This window comes from Pristis pectinata, chromosome 1 (assembly GCF_009764475.1).
Source record: "Pristis pectinata isolate sPriPec2 chromosome 1, sPriPec2.1.pri, whole genome shotgun sequence".
Lineage (NCBI taxonomy): Eukaryota > Metazoa > Chordata > Chondrichthyes > Rhinopristiformes > Pristidae > Pristis > Pristis pectinata.
Genome location: NC_067405.1, coordinates 149398533 through 149419028, shown reverse-complemented (window position 1 = coordinate 149419028; position 20496 = coordinate 149398533). Strand labels below are relative to the sequence as shown.

Sequence of the window (20496 nt, the reverse complement as noted above, 5' to 3'; positions counted from 1 at the left end):
AATGCTGCCCCTCTGACAGTGTGGCTCTCCCTCAGGAGTGCTCCTCCTGCAGTATGGCTCTCACCAGTGCCCCTCCTGCAGTGTGGCTCTTCCTCAGCAGTGCCCCTCCTGCAGTGTGGCTCTCCCTCAGCAGTGCCTCTCTTGCATTGTGGCTCTCCCTCAGCAGTGCCCCTGCAGTGTGGCTCTCCCTCAGCAGTGCCTCTCCTGCATTGTGGCTCTCCCTCAGCAGTGCCCCTGCAGTGTGGCTCTCCCTCAGCAGTGCCCCTCTGACAGTGTGGCTCTCCCTCAGCAGTGCCTCTCTGACAGTGTGGCTCTCCTTCAGCAGTGCCCCTCCTGCAGTGTGGCACTCCCTCAGTAGTGGCCCACTGACAGTGTGGCTCTCCCTCTCCTGGCCCTCCTGCAGTGTTGCTCTCCCTCAGTAGTGCCCATCTGACAGTGTGGTTCTCCCTCAGTTGTGCCCCTCTGACAGTGTGGCTCTCCCTCAGTAGTGCCCCTCCTGCAGTGTGGCTCTCCCTCAGTAGTGCCCCTCCTGCAGTGTGGCTCTCCCTCAGTAGTGCCCCTCTGACAGTGTGTCTCTCCCTCAGTAGTGCCCCTCTGACAGTGTGGCACTCCCTCAGTAGTGGCCCACTGACAGTGTGGCTCTCCCTCAGTAGTGGCCCACTGACAGTGTGGCTCTCCCTCTCGTGGCCCTCCTGCAGTGTGGCTCTCCCTCAGTTGTGCCCATGACAGTGTGGCTCTGCCTCAGTAGTGCCCCTCTGACAGTGTGGCTCTCCCTCAGTAGTGCCCCTCCTGCAGTGTGGCTCTCCCTCAGCAGTGTGCCTCTGACAGTGTGGCTCTCACTCAATGCTGCCCCTCTGACAGTGTGGCACTCCCTCAGTAGTGCCCCTCTGACGGTGTGGCTCTCAATCAGTAGTGCCCCTCTGACAGTTTGGCACTCCCTCAGTAGTGCCCCTCTGACAGTGTGGCTCTCCCTGAGTAGTACCCCTCTGACAGTGGCTCTCCCTCAGTAGTGCCCCTCCTGCAGTGTGGCTCTCCCTCAGTAGTGCCCCTCTGACAGTGTGGCTCTCCCTCAATGCTGCCCTTCTGACAGTGTGGCACTCCCTCAGTAGTGCCCCTCTGACAGTGTGACTCTCCCTCAGTAGTGCCCCTCTGACAGTGTGGCACTCCCTCAATGCTGCCCCTCTGACAGTGTGGCTCCTCCTCAGTAGTGGCCCACTGACAGTGTGGCTCTCCCTCTCGTGGCCCTCCTGCAATGTGGCTCTCCCTCAGTAGTGCCCCTCCTGCAGTGTGGCTCTCCCTCAGTAGTGCCCCTCCTGCAGTGGCTCTCCCTCAGCAGTACCCCTCTGACAGTGTGGCTCTCCCTCAGTAGTGCCCCTCATGCAGTGTGGTGCTCCCTCAGTAGTGCCCCTCCTGCAGTGTGGCTCTCCCTCAGTAGTGCCCCTCTGACAGTGTGGCTCTCCCTCAGTAGTGCCCCTCCTGCAGTGTGGCTCTCCCTCAGTAGTGCCCCTCTGACAGTGTGGCTCTCCCTCCGTAGTGCCCCTCTGACAGTGTGGCTCTCCCTCCGTAGTGCCCCTCTGACAGTGTGGCTCTCCCTCAGCAGTGCCCCTCTGACAGTGTGGCTCTCCCTCAGCAGTGCCCCTCCTGCAGTGTGGCTCTCTCTCCGCAATGCCCCTCCTGCAGTGTGGCTCTCTCTCCGCAATGCCCCTTTTTTTTAATAATAAACGTTTATTCACTAAAAACACTACAAAGACAACCAGTGTCAATACACGACTTCTAATACAGAAAACAAGAAACTACGCAACGACATACTACCGTAGAGAATGCAAACTCATACTACCGAAAAACACACGCGACTCTACACCCGTCAACGCGACACTTCAAATAAGAATCGCGTCCGTACCGTCCACGACACACTCGATCCCCTGAGGGGCCCACCGAGCGCGGAACTCGGCTAGGGTGCCCGCGGAAACCGCGTGCTCCCTCTCTGGAGGCACCCGCGCGTGCACGTAAGCGCGGAAGACGGGCAGGCAGGCCGACCTGCCGGTACCCTTGGCCGCCCGCCGACGCGTCCCGTGGATGGCCAGCTTGGCCAGGCCCAGCAGGAGACCCACCAGGAGATCCGCCGCCCGCCCCTCCCAGCGCCGCACCGGGTGCCAGTAGACCAACAGCGCCATGCTGAAGTGCAACCAGAACTTCAGCAGCAGCCCCCGCAGGTTCTCGAAGAGGGGCTGCAACCTCTCCCACTCCGCGTACGCGTGGTACACCGTCTCCTCCCGGCCGCAGAAGTGACAGGCGGCCGGGATGTCGGTGAACCGGCTCAAGAATCAGTTGCACGGCCCGGCCCGGTGCAACACCCTCCACCCCAGGTCCCCGATGTACAGCGGGAGGACTCCCGCGTAGAGAGACCCCCACCGGGGACCGCCCTCGCCGCCCGCCGTAGTGTGCCCCTACTGCAGTGTGGCTCTCCCTCAGTAGTGCCCCTGCTGCAGCGTGGCTCTCCCTCAGTAGTGCCCCTCTGACAGTGTGGCTCTCCCTCAGTAGTGCCCCTGCTGCAGTGTGGCTCTCCCTCACTACTACCAGTCATATAGCCCAGTGTTCCTTCTGACAGCACAACATTCCATTGGTCCATTCTGACAATTCAGGGTCTCCTCAGTCCTGGCTCCACTGCAGCAGTGCATTACTTCCTCATTCACACTGCAACAATCCCCCTGTATTGCACTCTTGGTACGGCCTCTCTGAGATTGCAGCATTCCCCCTTCAATTGTGTGGCCCTCTCTCAGTTACCAGCTCCAACAGTAAGCACTCCCTGACCACTATCCTTCTACGGTGTGACATTCCTTTGATATTGCTCGGCTGATAAAATGAGGTTATCAGCCTCCCTAATATGGTTATTTCTTCGAGTCTCTAAAGTAGGACTTTACTCAGTGTACTCAGGACATGCTTACTCAGGAGAGAGAGGACACCCACTGCGCTAAAGCTGACACCATTTTTGACATTCCTTTTCCGCATGCCATGAAAATTGGTGGTGTTATGGATAGTGAGGAAGGTTGTCTCAGGATGTACTGTAGGTCAGTTGGAAAATTGAGTGGAGCATTGGCAGATGGAATTTAATCCCAACACATGCGAGGCGATGCACTTTGGGAAGTCAACTAGGGGTAGGACATATGCAGTAAATGGTAGGGCATTAAGGAATGTTGATGAACAGAGAGACATAAATAGGCAAGGCACAGAAGAATACAATCCTAATGCAAGCAAATGGGATTAGTGTAGATGGGCAAAAAGGTGAGCATGGACATGGACTGAAGGGCCTACTTCAGTGCTGTACAATTCTATGATTCTAAGAAAATAGTAAGAAATAAAAGCAGGAGTTGGCAACATTTCTTGGGCCTGTCCATTAGTAAATTAAGTTGTGGTTGTTTGTGCACCGATCTACTCTCCTACCTAGTCTCTATATCCCTTAATTCTGCTGGTGTCCAAAAATCTCTCCATTTGTGTCCGGAATGTACTGAGTACTGGAGCATCCCCAGCCTTCCTGAACAGAAAAGCCTAAAGATCTACAACTCAGTGAGTAAAGAAATTCCTCTTTATCCCAATCCTGATTCCTGCTCCTGACACTACCCCCAGTTCAAGGCTATCAAGGCTATCCAGCCTCAGGAAACTGTCTTTCAGCCTACTCAGTCCCTCTCAGAATCCTGTAGAACTAAATGAGATCATCGGGGTTCCAGGTAGCATTGTAAAACCTTCCTTAATTTCTTCCCATAGAACATGCCGCCCATTCTACGAATCAATCTGGTGAATCTACATAGGATTAGATAGAATATTTCATATGTGCACATTTCCTCATGATATAGGAGGCCATTAGGCCCATCAAATTTATGCCAGTTTATACAGCAATCCCATTTCCCCACCAATTTTTCCCTGTATTTTTTCTCTGCACATTTCCATCAACTCCCCACATTCCGCCACCCAACTACACTAGGGCCAATTAACAATGACCAATTAACCTGCCAGCCTGCATGCCTTTGGGATATGGAAGGAACATGGTAGGCAGCACCAGAGGTCAGGACTGAACCCAGATCACTGGACATTTGGCCAACCAGTCCATTACAGCGTTTGTCTTTCTTCAGCTAAATCTTCCCTTCCATATGCTTGTCCACCCTCCCCTAAAATGCATTGATACTATTCCCCTCAATCTCTGTGGGAGTCCACATTTTCACTGCTTTTTGGGTGAAGATGTTTCTGCTGAATTTCCTATAGGATTTCTTGTTGATGATCTTATATTGATGGCCTCTAGCTAAGCTCTTTTCCTCAAAGGAACCACTCTCTCTGCATCTCTCTGTCAAAATCTTTCACCCTATTAATACCCATTAGGTCACCAATCAGCCATCTTTTCTCAAAAGAAAACACACATATTCTGTTCATCTTTTCCTGATATCCATTTTTCGCATTTCTCACCTGGAAAATATTTCCGTCCCTTAATTCTACCTCCTGCAGAAAGCTGCATAATTAGAGCTTTCCCCACTCTAGGTCTCAACAGTAGCCATCGGTGCAAAGAGAGTAATGGAGTCATACAACATGGAAACTGAACCTACAGCCTGACTCGTCCATGCCAACCAAGGTGCATCCCTGAGCTAGTTCATTTTGCCTGCATTTGGCCCATATCTCTAAACCTTTCCTATCCATGAACCTGCCCAAGTACCTTTTAAGCATTGTAATTGTACCCACCTCTATCACTTCCTCTGGCAGCTAGTTCCACATGTGGGAAAGAGTTGCCATGACTGTTCTTCATCATAAGCCCAACTGATCAGCATCACTGGACTATTTCAGCACACGGGGCATCACAACCCAGCTGACCTGACCCACAAAGATGCAATTTCCAACTAGGATGTGCCTACTGAGCGAGTGTGGCCGAAACTTTGATACCAATAGGTCCTGGGGCCGCTGCTAAGATTAACACAACACACAGACAAGGATGTAACAGGGAATTTATGGCTCATGTAATTCAGTACCACAAAAAAGCAGATTGTAATGTCTGCTAGAATGGATCGAATAGCTTATATTGTGTTGCATCTTCCAATAGTTTGCTTCCTGTCCCAAGGCCTGCTGCCTCATCCAGGCAGACAGTCCAGTCAGACAAAAGGGAGACTGCCGAAGTGAAATTTTCCACACTTCTTGCTGCACACTATTCAAATCCACCCGTCTTAAGCACACAGATGGGACATTCAGAGGTGTTGAACAGTGGGCAGACCTCCCCCTGCGTCTCGCCCCAGATTCCTACATCAACAACTCACCCTTGGTAGAGGCAACAGACTGGCACTGAGCTGCAGAGGGGTTGAAGAGGTGGCACAGACTGATGTACAACGATGCACCCTTCTGTCTGCAGTTATTAACTACCCAGCACCACAAGAAGATCAGAATCAAAGCACCTCTTCCATCAGATCCTCACGGCTTGTTGGCTGCTTTCTGCTGAATGCTGCTCTGCCTCTGAGCCTGAGTCATCAAGTGCCGCAAGCAGCTGAGTAATAATTCTGTTAATGCAGCTTGCTGCACACACAACACTGCTTTGGGCCAAGAGTGAGTCAGCACTACACAGATTTCAATACAAACCAATTAGCCCTGATGGTTTCTCTGACAGAGCAGCCAACAAGGTCTGAAACTGTGAAATCATTACTGGAAGCTTCATCTGGAGAGTTACAAAAAAAAGCCATGGGAGCAATTTTGAATACAGTCACTTTGAAAGCAAATACATAGAACATAGAACAGTACAGCACAGGAGCAGGCCCTTCAGCCCATACTGTTGTGCTGACTATGATGCCAAATTCAACTAATTCTATCTGCACATGATCCAGATCCCTCCGTTCTGTGCATGTTCATGTGCTTCTCTAAATGCACCTCAAACGTTGCTTTTGTATCTGCTTCCACCATCCCACCTGACAGCACATTCCGGGTACCTACAATCTATGTGTAAAAAAATTTGCATTGCAAATCTCCTTTAAGTTTACCCCATCTCACCTTAAAGCTATACAGTCTAGTATTTGACACAGAGTCATAGAGTAATACAGTACAGAAACAGGTCCTTCGACCCAATTCGTTCATGCCAACCAAGATGCCCATCTGAAGAAACAAAGGATTACAGATATTGGAATCTACATGAAAACCACTATGATGTTGGAGGAATGTAGCAGGCAAGGCAGCATCCATGGGGAAAAGCAGGCGGTCAACATTTCGGGTCAGGACCCTTCTTCAGGACAAAGATAGGAAGAAGGAAAGCCCAATATATTGGAGGGAAAAGCAGAGCAGTGATAGGTGGACGAAAGAGGGGAGGCAGGACGGGCAAAGGGCGGTGACAGGTAGATGCCAGTAAGGGATAGTGATAGGCAGGTGCGGGGCAGGAGGGGAGAGAAGATCCACTGGGGGATGGGCCAAAGGTGAGGAGAGAGAGGAAAAAAAAACGAGGAAGAAGAAGGGGGGCTAGGAAAGGGAAGAAGAAGAGGCAGCATGGTGGGGGGGGATTACCTAAAGTGGGAGAATTCAATGTTCATGCTGTTAGGCTGCAGGGTTCCAAGACAGAAAACGAGGTGCTGTTCCTTCAGTTTGCACTTGGAATTCTCCCGGCAGTGGAGGAGGCCAAGGACTGACATATCAGTGATAGCATGGGAGGGGGAGTTGAAGTGACCGGCAACGGGAAGATGCAGATCGCGGTTATGGACAGAATGCAGGTGTTCTGCAAAATGGTCAACTGGTCTGCGTTTGGTCTCACCAATGTAGGGGAGGCCACACTTGGAGCACCGAATGCAGTAGATAATATTAAGGGAGGTGCAGGTGAATCTCTGTCTCACCTGAAAGGACTGTTTGGGTCCCTGGATGGAGGTGGTGTAGGGGCAGTGGAAAGTTCCTGGGATAGGAGCGGGATGGGTGGGTGGGGGGGTGTGGAGGAGTGAAGTAGGGAGTCGCAGAGAGAGCAGTCCCTGCAAAAGGCAGAAAGGGGTAGGGAGGGGAAGATATGCTTGATGGTGGGGTCCCATTGGAGATGGCAGAAGTGGCGGAGAATGATACGTTGGATACATAGAACAATACAGCACAGTAGAGGCCCTTCGGCCCACAATGTTGTGCCGACACTTTATCCTGCTCTAAGATCTATCTAACCCTTCCCTCCCACATAGCCACCCATTTCTAAATCATTCATGTGTCTATCTAAGAGTCTCTTAAATGTTGCTAATGTATCTGCCCCCACAACCTCTGCTGGCAGTGCGTTCCACACACTCACCACCCTCTATGTAAAAAAAACTTACCCCTGACATCCCCCTTATACCTTCCTCCAATTACCTTAAAATTATGTCTCCTCATGTTAGCCATTGTCACCCTGTAAAAAAAAGTCACTGACTGTCCACTCGATCTATGCCTCTTATCATCTTGTACACCTCTATCAAGTCACCTCTCATCCTCCTCCTCTCCAAAGAGAAAAGCCCTAACTCATTCAACCTATCCTCATAAGACATGCTCTCCAATCCAGGCAGGTGGTGGGCTGGTGGGATGAAATGTGAGGACAAGGGGAACCCTATCCCTGTCGGGTCTGGGAAGGAGGGGTGGGGGTGAGAGCGGAGGTGTGGCTCTCCCGACCACAGTCAGGGGGAAGCCCCGGTTAGAGAAGTTAGACATCTCGGATGTCCTCGAGTGGAAAGCCTCATCATAGGAGCAGGTGCGGCGGAGGCAGAAAAATTGAGATAAAGTGATAGCATCCTTGCAAGGGACAGGGTGGGAGGAGCTGTAATTGAGGTTGCTGTGGGCATCAGTGGGCTTGTAGAAGATGTCAGTGGATAAGGAATCTCCTGAGGTGGAGACGAAAAGATCGAGGAAGAAGGGAGAGGTGTCAGAGATAGTCCAAGTGAATTGGAGAGCTGGGTGAAAATTAGTGGTGAAGTTTCTGAAACTGTCAAGTTCCGCACGGGTACAAGAGGAGGCACCAATGCAGTCGTCGATATAGTGGAGCAGGAGTTGAAGAATGGGGCCAGAGTAGGGTTGCAACAGAGACTGTTCAACGTAGCCAACAAAAAGGCAGGCATAGCTGGGGCCCACACAAGGGCCCATAGCTACGCCCTTGGTCTGTAGAAAGTGAGAGGAATTGAAAGTAAAGTTGTTAAGGGAAAGGACAAGTTCAGCTAGGTGGAGGAGAGTGTTAATGGAAGGGGACTGGTTCTGTCTCTGGTCAAGAAAGAAGCAGAGGGCGGTGAGGCCATCATGATGGGGAATGGAGGTATACAGGGACTGGACATCCAGGGTGATGATCAGGTTGTGCATGCCAGAGAACTCAAAGCTATAGAAGAGTTGGAGAGTGTGTGATGTGTCATGGACATACATTGGGACGGGATTGGACCGGGTGGGGACCGGGTGGGGGGGGGGGGGGGGGGGGGGGGGCGGGGACAGGATAGTGTCCAGGTACAAAGATACGAGCTCCGTGGGGCAAGAGCATACAGTCCGGACAGTCCTTCTTGTGGATTTTGGGGAGGAGGTAGAAATGGGCAGCTCTAGGTTGCGGGGCTATCACGTTGGTAGCTGTGGGGGGGGGGTGGTGGGGGGGTGCAGGAGATCTCCTGAGGTGATGAGGTCGGTGATGGTGCAGGAGATAATGTCCTGGTGGTCCTTGGTGGGGTCATGGTTCAGGGGTAGGTAGGAGGAAGTGTCCAAGAGTTGGCGTCTGACCTCTGCAAGCTAGAGGTCAGTACGCCGGACTACCATGGCACCACCTTTGTCAGCTGGTTTGATGACAATGTCAGGGTTAGTGCAGAGGGAGTGGAGAGCAGAGTGTTCAGAAAGGTTAAGGTTGGAGTAGCTGACAGGGGGCAGAAAAGTCAAGACAGCTGATGTCATGCCAACAGTTGGGTATAAATAGGTCCAGGGAAGGTAACAGGCCCGGTGGGAAGTCCAGGTGGAAGAAGAGGGCTGGAGATGGGAGAACCGGTCATTAGGTGGGGGAGAGGACTCCTTGCCAAAGGAGGCATCACGGAGGTGGAAGCAGCAGAAAAAGAGCTCGGCATCGTGCCGGGCATGGAATTCATTGAGGTGGGGGTGTAGAGGTACAAAGGTGAGACCTTTGCTGAGATGCCCATCTAATCTAGTCCCACTTGCCTATGTTTGGCCCATATCCCTCCAAACCTTCCTATCCATGTACGTCCAAATATCTTTTAAATGTTGTTATTGTATCTACCTCAAACACTTCCTTTGGCAGCTCATTCTACATAGGCAGCACCCTCTGTGTGAAAAATTTGCCCCTCAGGTCCCTTTTAAATCTTTCCCCTCCTTAAACCTATGCCCTCTTATTTATGATTCCTTTTCCCTGGGAAAAAGGCTGTGTGCATTCACCCTATCTATGCCCCTCATGATTTTATACACCTCTATAAGATCATCCCTCAATCTCCTATGGTCCAAAGAATAAAGTCCTAGGCTGCCCAACCTCTCTCTATAACTCAAGCCCTCAAGTCCTGGCAATATTCTCATAAATCTTCTTTGCAATCTTTCCAGTTTAATAACATCTTTCCTATAAAAGGGTGACCAAAACTGTACACAATATCTCAAGTTTGGCTTCACCAACATCTTGTACAACTGCAACATAATGTCCCAACTCCTATACTCAATGCCCTGACTGATGAAGGCCAGCGTGCCAAAAGCCTTCTTCACTTTCTACCTGTGATGCCACTTTCAGGGAAACATGTACTTGTACACCTCGATCCCTTTGTTCTACAACACTCCCCAGGGCTCTACCAGTCACTGTGAAGGTCCCACCCTGGTTTGACTTCCCAAAATGCAATGTGTCACAGTTATCTTCAACTCCATTTTCCATTCTTCGGCCCACTTACCCAGCTGATCAAGATCTCTCTGTGATTTTTGATAACCTTCTTCGCCGTCTACGATACCACCTATTTTATTGTCATCTGCAAACTTACTAACCATGCCTTGTACATTATCATCGAAATCTTTAATACAGGTGACAAATAACAATGGACCCAGCACTGATCCCTGTAGCACACCACTGGACACAGGCCTCCAGTCTTAAAAACAACCTTCAACCATCACCCTTTGCTCCCTACCATCAGCCAATTATGTATTCACTCAGCTAGCTGTGCTTGGATCCCATGCAATCCAAACTTCCAGATTAGTCTTCCATGCAGGACCTTGTCAAAGGCCTTGCTAAAGTGAACATAGATAATGTTCACTGCCCTGGCCTCATCAGTCCTCTTGGTTACCTCTTCAAAAAACAGATTTCCTCACTGGGAAAAGAATTCTGATATCTACCCTATCTATGCATCTCATTATTTTATAAACTTCTAACAGGTCTCCCCCAAGCTTCTGATGCTTCAGAGAAAACAATCCAAGTTTGTCCAAACTCTCCTTAAAACTAACACTCTCTAATCCAGGAAACATCCTGGTAAACCTCTTCTGCACCTTCTCTAAAGCCTCCACATCCTTTCTGTAACATAGCAATCAGAACTGCACACAATACTCCAAATGTGTTCAATCCAAAGTTTAGCAGCTACAGCTGTAACATGACTTTTATACTCAATGCCAAACCGAGGAAGACAAACATGCTATCTGCCTTCTTTACCACCCTATCTACTGGCATTGCCACTTTCAGGGAGTTATGGACATGCACCCCAAGATGCCTCTATACATCAATGTTCCAAAGAGTCCTGCCATTTACTGTATATTCTCCCCTTACACTTGATGTCCCAAAAGTGTAAAACCTTACACTTGTCTAACTCCATCTGCCATTTCCACCCAAATCTCTAACTGATCTATATCCTGCTATACCGTCTGACAACTTTCTTCACTGTGGAAGTATATAAAACAATGAGAGGCATAGACAGGGCAGAAGCTCAGATCCAAGGGTGGAAGTGTCGAATACTAGAGGGCATAGCTTTAAGGGCCTCTTCCTGTGCTGTACTATTCTATGATCTGTCCACAACTTCACCAATTTTTGTGTCATCTGCAAATTTACTAATCAGCCTACCTACATTTTCGTCCAAATCATTTATACATATCACAAACAACAGTGGTCCCAGCACTGACCCTGCTGAACACCACTGGTCCACACTACCCTCTGTCTTCTATGGCTAAGCCAATTTTGAATCTAATCTACCAAGTCACCATGAATCCCATGTGTCTTAATCTTAAACGTTTCACCCAAGACGGGATGTGAAGGTGAAGGCCACTATCATCCCAGTACCTAAGAAAAACAAGGGAATGTGCCTTAATGACTTCCACTCAGTGGCTCTGACATCCACCATCATGAAGTGCTTCGAGAGGTTAGTCATGGTACACATTAACTCCAGCCTCCTGGACAACCTCGACCACTATAATTTGCCTACTATTGAAACAGGTATACAGTGGACACCATCTCCCAGGCCCTACAATCATCTCTGAAGCATCTGCACAGTAAAGACACCTGCATTAGATTATTTATTGACTACAGATCTGCCACCAGTACTATAATTCCAAGCAAACTTATCACCAAACCCTGAGACCTGGGACTCAGCACCTCCCTTTGCAACTGGATCTGTGACTTCCTCAACAACAGACCGCAATCAGTAGGGACAGGCAGCAACACCTCTGCCATGATTATTCTCAACACTGGTGCCCCAAAAGACTGCATCGTTGGCCCCATAACCTACTCCCTGTACGCTCATGACTGTGTTGCCAGATTCTACTAAAAATCTCAAATAATGATGAGTCAGAATACAGGAAGAAGATAGGGAGCCTAGTGACATGGTGTGATGACAACAACCTTTCCCTCAATATCAGAAAACAAAAGAGCTGGTCATTGATTTCAGGAAGAAGAGCAATGCACACACTCCTTTTTACATCAACAGTGCTGAAGTCAAGAGGGTTTGAGAGGAATGTCCCCTTTGACCCTCACCAATTTTTATTGATGCACCATAGAAAGCATCCTATCCAGATGCATCACAGATTGGTAAGGCAACTGCTCTGCCCTTGACCACAAGATACTGCGGAGAGTTGTGGACACAGCTCAGCACATCACAGAAACAGCCTCCCTTCCATGGACTCTGTCTACACTTCTCGCTGCCTCAGAAAAGCAGCCAACATTATCAAAGACCTCACCCACCCAGATATCCTCTCTCTCCCCCCTCCCATTGGGCAGAAGATACAAAAGCCTGAAAGCATTTACCACCAGGCTCAAGGAGGTGCTTCTATCCCACTGTTATAAGACTATTGAACGGTTCTCTAGTACAATAAGATGGACTCTTGACCTCACAATCTACCTTGTTATGACCTTGCACTTTATTGACTATCTGCACTGCACTTTCTCTGTAACCAATAACACTTTATTCTGCATTCTGTTATTGTTTTACCTTGTACTACCTCAATGCACTGTTGTAATGAAATGATCTATATGGATGGGATGCAAGACAAGTTCTTCCACTGTACCTCGGTACATGTGACGATAATAAACCAATTTACCACTTTAGAGTAATGGTAATTGTCCTGCTCGGATATCGAGTCCAAACAATGGTGAAACGGAGAGCTGACCAAGTAAAGGTTGTCCTGAGGTACACAATGCCTTGTATCCACAAGTAGTCCCAGACTTCAAAGATAATATGAGAGTGTGAAACCCAAGAGGTACAATGCCACAAAGCTAAAAAAACAGGATCAGAAGGCAAAGAGCATACACAAGAAAGGATATTAATAGATTACAGGTGGAGATGGACAGGGTGAAATAGGCAGACACATGACAGATTACATTTAACAGAGAACCGTGAAGTGATGCACTTTGGAAAAATCAACAGCACAAATTAAATAACACAATTTCAAAGGAGATGCAGGAATAGAAACCACTGGAGCTGCAAGAACACACAAACATCTGAACATGACAGAACAGGTTGAGCAAGCTGTTAGAAAGGCATAAACATTCTTGACTCTATTAATATATCAAAATCAAGGATGTTAGGGAATGAAGAGGAGGAGGAGAACGAGGATGTCAGGCAAGTGATAGAAGCTTCTCTGCAGGAACCCCTTGCAAACAATGACCATGGCTTGATAAGCTTCAAGGTACTCATGGAAAAAGATAAGATTGGTCCTGGAGATAGGGCCCTAAACGTAGTCATAGAATTATAAAGTACATAGAACAGTATAGCACAGAACAGGCCCTTCGGCCCATGAAGTTGTGCCGACCTATATAACCCTACTCCACAATCAATCTAACCTTTCCCTCCCACGCAACCCATCACCCTCCATTTTTCTTACATCCAATTTTTCATGCATGTCTTATGAGAATAGGTTGAGCGAGCTAGGGCTTTTCACTTTGGAGAGAAGGAGGATCAGAGGTGACTGGATAGAGGTGTACAGGATAAGAAGGATAGATCGAGTGGACAGTCAGAGACTTTTTCCCAGTTCGAAAATGGCTAATATGAGGGGACATAATTTTGAGGTGATTGGAGCAAGGTATAAGAGGGATGTCAGGGGTAAGTTTTTTTTTTACACAGAGAGTGGTGGGTGTGTGGAACACACTGCCGGCAGAGGTTGTGGGGGAAGATACATTAGGGACATTTAAGAGACTCTTAGATAGACACATGAATGATAGAAAAATAGGGGGCTATGTGGGAGGGAAGGGTGAGATAGATCTTACAGCAGGATAAAATGTAGGCACAACATGGTGGGCCGAAGGGCCTGTACTGTGTAGTAGTGTTCTTTCTATGTGCCTATCTGAGTCTTTTAAATGTCCCTATTGTATCAGCCTCTATCACCACCCCTGCCAGTGCATTTCAGGCACCCATCACTCTCTGTATAAAAAACCTACCTCTGACATCTGCCTAAAACTTTCCTCCACTCACTTTAAGTGGATGCCCTCTGACATTGGCCATTGCCATCCTGGGATAAAGGTGCTGGCTGAACACTCTATCTATGCCTCTCATAATCTTATATTCTTCCATCAAGTCACCTCTCGTCCTCCTACACTCCAAAGAGAAAAGCCCAAGAGAAACAAAGGACTGCAGATGCTGGAATCTAGATGAAAAACACTATGGAGGAACTCAGCAGGCCAGGCAGCATCTGTGGAGAAAAGCCCTAGCTCACTCAACCTTTCCTCCAAAGACATGTTCTCTAATCCAGGCAGCATCCTGGTAAATCTCCTCTGCACCGTCTCTGAAGCTTCCAGATCCTTCCTATAATGAGGCGACCAGAACTAAACACGATACTCTGTGTGGTCTGATCAGTTTTATAGAGCTGCAACATTACCCCTTGAACTCAATCCCCCCAACTAATGAAGGCCAGCATGCTATATGCCTTCTTAACTACACTACCAACGCGTGGCAAATTTGAGCGATCTATGGACTTGGACCCCAAGATCCCTCTGCTCCTCCACACAGCTAAGCATCCTGTCATTAACCTTGTACTCCACCTCCAAGTTCTATCTTCACACTTTTCCAGATTGAACTCCATCTGCCACTCCTCCACCCAATTCTGCATCCTGCCTACGACAACTTTCTACACTATCCACAATACCACCAACCTTCATGTGATCCACAAACTTACTAACCCACCCTTCCACATCCTCATCGAAGTGCAGCACAGAAACAGGCCCTTTGGCCCAACTCATCCATGCCGACCAAAAAGCCCATCTAAGCTAGTACCATTTGCCTGCATTTGGCCCAGAAACCTAAACCCTTCCTATCCATAATCTGTCCAAATGTCTTTTAAACATTGTAATTGTACCCGTGTGTACCAATTCGTCTAGCAGCTCGTTCTACATACCCACCACCCTCGGTGAGAAAAAGATGTCCCACAGGTCCCTTTTAAATCTCTCCCTTCTCACCTTAACCTATGCCTTCTAGTTTTAGACTCCCCTATCCTGGGAAAAAGACTGCATCCATCCGGTGTATCTTTGCCCCTCATGATCTTATACACCTCTAATGAGTCACCCCTCAGCCTCCTTCACTCCAGGGATAAAAGCCCCAGCCTATCTAGTCTCTCCTTTTAACTCAATAAGGATTTTAACTCTAATTATGGCTTTGTGAGGGGCAAGTCATGCCTCACGAGCCTGATTCAATTTTTGAGGATGTGACAAAGCACATTGATGAAGGTAGAGCAGTGGATGTGGTGCACATGGATTTTAGTAAGGTGTTTGATAAGGTTCCTCATGGAAGGCTCATTCAGAAGGTCCGGAGGCATGGGATCCAGGGAAACTTGGCTGTGTGAATTCAGAATTAGCTTGTCCATAGAAGACAGAGAGTGGGTACAGATGGAGAGTATTCTGACTGGAGGTCGGTGACCAGTGGTGTTCAGCAGGGATCTGTTCTGGGACCCCTGCTCTTTGTGATTTTTATAAATGACTTGGATGAGGATGTGGAAGGGTGGGTTAGTAAGTTTGCTGATGACACAAAGGTTGGTGGTGTTGTGGATAGTTTAGAAGGTTGCTGTAGGTTACAACAGGATATTAATAGAATGTAGAGCTGGGCTAAGAAGTGGCAGATGGAGTTCAACCCAGAAAAGTGTGAAGTTATACACTTTGGAAGATCGAACTTGAAGGCAGAATACAAGGTTAACGGCAGGACTCTTAGCAGTGTGGAGGAACAGAGGGATCTTGGGGTCCATATCCATAGACTCCTCAAAGTTGCTGCATAGGTCGATAGGGTTGTTAAGAAGGCATGTGGTGTGTTGGCCTTCATTAGTTGGGGTATTGAGTTCAAGGGCCGTGGGTAATGTTGCAGTTCTATAGAGTTCTGATTAGACACTTGGAGTATTGTGTTCAGTTCTGGTCACCTCATTATAGGAAGGATGTGGAAGCTTTAAAGAGGGTGCAGAGGAGATTTACCAGGATGCTGCCTGGATTGGAGAGCATGTCTTATGAGGATAGGTTGAGTGAGCTAGGGCTTTTCTCTTTGGAGAGGAGGAGGATGAGAGGTGACTTGATAGAGGTGTACAAGATGATAAGAGGCATAGATCGAGTGGACAGTCAGAGATTTTTCCCAGGGCAAAAATGGCTAACATGAGGGGGCATAATTTTAAGGTGATTGGAGGAAGGTATAAGGGGGATGTCAGAGGCAAGTTTCTTTTTTGTTTACACAGAGAGTGGTGGGTGCGTGGAACGCACTGCCAATGGAGGTTGTGGGGGCAGATACATTAGGGACATTTAAGAGACTCTTAGATAGCCATATGAATGATAGAGAAATGGAGGGCTATGTGGGAGGGAAGGGTTAGATAGATCTCAGAGCAGGATAAAATGTAGGCACAACTTGGTGGGCTGAACGACCTGTACTGTACTATAATGTTCTGTGTTCCATGTTTAATGCCTCCAGTTCCAGTAATGCCCTTGTGAACCCTTTGCTGCTTAATGATATTCTTCCTATAGCAAGGCAACCAGAACCACACACAATATTCCAAATGTGGTCTCACCAATGTCTTAGAACATGGAATAGTACAGCACAGTATGGGCCCTTCAGCCCACGATGTTGTGCCAACCTATATAAACCTTATCCACATTCAATGTCCCCCTCTCTATTTCACTTCCCATAACCCTCTATTTTTCTTTCATCCACTGACTATCTAAAGAGTCCCTTAAATGACCCTATGTTATCGGCCCCTACCACCCCCCCCCCGGCTATGTATTCCAGGCACCCACCACATCTCCCCTGAACTTTAAATGTACCTTAAATGGGTGACCTCTAATAATGGCCATTGCTGCCCTGGGGAAAAGACGCTGGCTGTCCACTCTATATGTGCCTCTCATAATCTTATATACCTCTATCAAGTCTCCTCCTGGGTCGTTCCAAAGAGAAAAGCCCTCACTCGCATCCTTGTAAATCTCCTCTGCACCCTCTCCAAAGTTTCCACATCCTTCCTATAATGTGGTGACCAAAACCGAACACAATATTCCAAGTGTAGTCTAACAACATTACCTCTCGACTCAATGCGCCGACTAATGAAGGCCAGCACACTATACACATTCTTAACCATCCTATCAACTTGCATGGCAACTTTGAGGGATCTATGTACTTGGACCCCAAGGTCTCTCAGTTCCTCCACACTGCTAATAATCCTACCGTTAACCATATACTCTGCCTTCAAGTTCAATCTTCCAAAGTTCATCACTTCACACTTCTCCAGATTGAACTCTATCTGCCACTTCTCTGCCCAGCTCTGCATCCTGTCTATATCCTATTGCAACCTATGACAACCTTCTGCACTATCTACTACACCACCAACCTTCATGTCATCTGCAGACTTACCAACCCACCCTTCCACTTCGTCAACCAAATCATTTATAAAAATCACAAAGGGCAGGGGTCCCGGAACAGATCCCTGCAGAACACCACTAGTCACTGACCTCCAAGTCAAATGCTCACCTTCTACAACCACCCTCTGCCTTCTGTGGGGAAGCCAATTCCGAATCCACACAGCCAATTTTCCATGGATCCCATACCTCATGACTTTCTGGTTGAGCCTACCATGGGGAACCTTGTCAAATGCCTTGCTAAAATCCATATACCACATCCACCACACTACCTTCATCAATTTGTCTTGTCACTTCCTCAGGAAACTTAATTAGGCTCGTGAGGCACGACCTGCCCTTCATGAAGCCATGTTGACTATCCCTCATTAGACTATTCTTCTCCAAATGCTCATAAGTCCTGTCCCGAAGAACCCTCTCCAATAGTTTGCCCACCAGTGACATAAGACTCACTGTTCTATAATTCCCTTCTACCTTTCTTGAACAATAGAAGAACGTTTGCCATCCTCCAATCCCCTAGTACCACTCCTGTGACCAGAGAGGATAAAGATCATTTTCAATGCTCCAGCAATCTCTTCCCTTGATTCCCATAATACCCTGGGGTATATCCTATCCGACCCCAGGGACCTCACATTAGTCTGAGTCCCCCTCCCTGGTCTGTCACCTGGCCAGGTTCATTGCCTAGTACCAGATCTAGTCTGGCTTCTCCTCTAGTCGGCCTATCCACATACTGTGTCAGGAACCCTTCCTGTACGCACCTAACAAATTCTGCCCCATCTAAACCTTTTGCACTAAGGAGGTGCCAATCAATATTCAGAAAGTTGAAGTCACCCATGACAACAACCCTGTTATTCTTGCACCTTTCCAAAATCTGTCTACTTATCTGCTCCTCAGTGTCCCAGTGGCTATTTGGGAGCCTATAGAATACTCCCAATAGAGTGATTGCTCCCTTCCTGTTTCTGACTTCCACCCATTCTGACTCGGTAGATGGTCCCTCTAAGATGTCGTCCCTTTCTACAGCTGTGATACTATCCCTGATTAGCAATGCCACACAAACCCTCTACCTCCCTCCCTATCCCTTTTGAAACATTTAAGCCCCTGAACCTTAAGCAGCCACTCCTGTCCTTGCAACAGCCAAGTCTCTGTAATGGCCACTACATCGTAATTCCATGTACTGTTCCATGCTCTAAGTTCATCACCTTATTCTTAACACTTCTCACATTGAAGTAAACACATTTCAATCCATCCAACTGACTGCATTTATGCCCTATTCCCTGCCTATCCTTCCTCACATTCTCTGTACACATCGCATCTACTTCTACACCAGCTGATCCATCATCTAATCTGACACTCCGGTTCCCATCCCCTGCCACCATGACTTCTTGTAGAGTTGCATCATGATGTCCCAACTCTTGCCCTCACAGATGAAGGCAAGTGTGCAAAACACCTTCTTCACCACCGTCCACCTGTGTTGCCACTTTCAGGGAATTGTGTACTTGTACCCCTAGGTCTCTCTATTCTACAACACTCTCCAGGGCCCTGCCATTCACTATGCAAGTCTTACCCTGGTTTAACTTGCCAAAATGCAACAATTTGCACTTCCGCAAGTTAAATTCCATCTGCCACTCCTTTGCCCACTTTCAAGGAACCATGTACCTGCACTCCTGAAGTGATACACATTGGGAGATCGTATTTGAAGGCAGAATACAAGGTAAATGGCAGGACTCTTAGCAGTGTGGAGGAACAGAGGGATCTTGGGGTCCACGTCCATAGATCCCTCAAGGTTGCCATACAGGTCGATAGGGTTGACCATTCGTCAGGGTATTGAGTTCAAGAGCCGTGAGGTGACGTTACAGCTCTATAGAACTCTGGTCAGACCACACTTAGAGTATTGTGTTCAGTTCTGGTCGCCTCATTATAGAAAGGATGTGGAAGCTCTTATCTACTGAACTTACTGCCATTGAATTCTATCTCAAATTCCAGACTCCCATTTGCCTCATTGCTGCCATGGATCCCACCCCCCTGACAATCTAGTTTAAACCTTCCCTTGTAGCACTAGCAAATCTGACTGCCAGGATATTAGCCCCCCTCTAGTTTAGGTGCAATCTGCCCCTTTTGTGCAAGTCATCTCTGCCCCAGAAGAGATTGCAATGGTGCAAAAATCAGAATCCAGGGGCCCTGCACCAATTCTTGAGCCATGCAAGAATATATCCTCCTATTCTTACCCTCACCAGCACCTAGCTTTGGGAGTAATCATGAGATTATTACCCTAAGGTCCTGCTTTTTAACCTCTTTTCTAACTCTCCATATTCACTCTGCAGGACCTTGTCCCTTTTTCTACCCGTCATTTGTGCCAATGTGCACAACTTCTGGCTGCTCACCCTCCCCCTTGAGGATGTTCTGCAACCACTCAGAGACATCCTCAACCCTGGCACCACAGAGGCAACACATGAACCAATTTGTGGCCACAGAATCTCTTGTCTGCCCCCCTAACGAGTTTCCTATCACTATAGTCCTGTCTGACTTCACCCTTCCCCGCTGAGCCTCAGAGCCAGTCTTAACGCCATAGACTTGGCTACTGCTTTCTCCTGAACAATCATCCCACCAACAGTATCCAAAATTGTCTACTTGTTTTCAAAGGGAATGGCCACAGGGGAATTCTGTGCTATCTGCCTAATCCCTCTACCTTTCCTGGTGATCACCCAACTACCTGCAGCCTGTACTTTAGGTGTGACCACCTCACTAAAACTCCTATCTATAATACTCCCAGCATCCCAGATGATCCTGAGTGCATCCAACTCAAGCTCCAGTTCCTTGACGCGATCAGTCAGGAGCTGCAGCTGGGCACACTCCCCACAGGTGTAGTCATCAGAGATACTTCTTAAGTAACCTTCTCCACTATACCACCAACTTTGGTGTCATCTGAAAACTTGCTAATCGTGCCAATTACTCGGACTCTTGTCTACACTTCTCACTGCATGGACCAGTTGGGCCGAAGAGACTGTTTCCATGACGTATGACTCTTTGACTCAATGACATTTAAAAGACACGTGGACAGGTACCTGGATAGAAAAGATTCAGATGGAAATGGGCCAAACTTGGGCAAATGGGATTAGCTTAGATGGGCATCTTGGTCGGCATGGACCAGTTGGGCCAAAGGGCCCATTTCTGTGCAGTATGATTCTATGGAGTCAATGGGAATAGGGGGTGGGGGGAACCCCCCACTGGCTGGAATCATACCGAGCACAAAGGAAGAT

At 48.1% G+C, this 20496-nt stretch overlaps 1 protein-coding gene across 3 annotated transcripts in view; it reads right to left on the bottom strand.

The window, feature by feature from the left end:
* tmem63c (transmembrane protein 63C) overlaps positions 1–20496 on the bottom strand; it is a 191297-nt gene that overhangs the window by 144096 nt on the left and 26705 nt on the right. Inside the window, exon 1 of one of the 3 annotated variants that reach the window (XM_052030855.1) lies at positions 5292–5439. The exons of the other annotated variants lie outside the window; for them this stretch is intronic. The gene's annotated coding sequence lies outside the window, so the exon portion shown is untranslated. Of the gene's footprint in view, positions 1–5291; positions 5440–20496 lie in introns of those variants that run through there. 3 annotated transcript variants of the gene reach the window in all.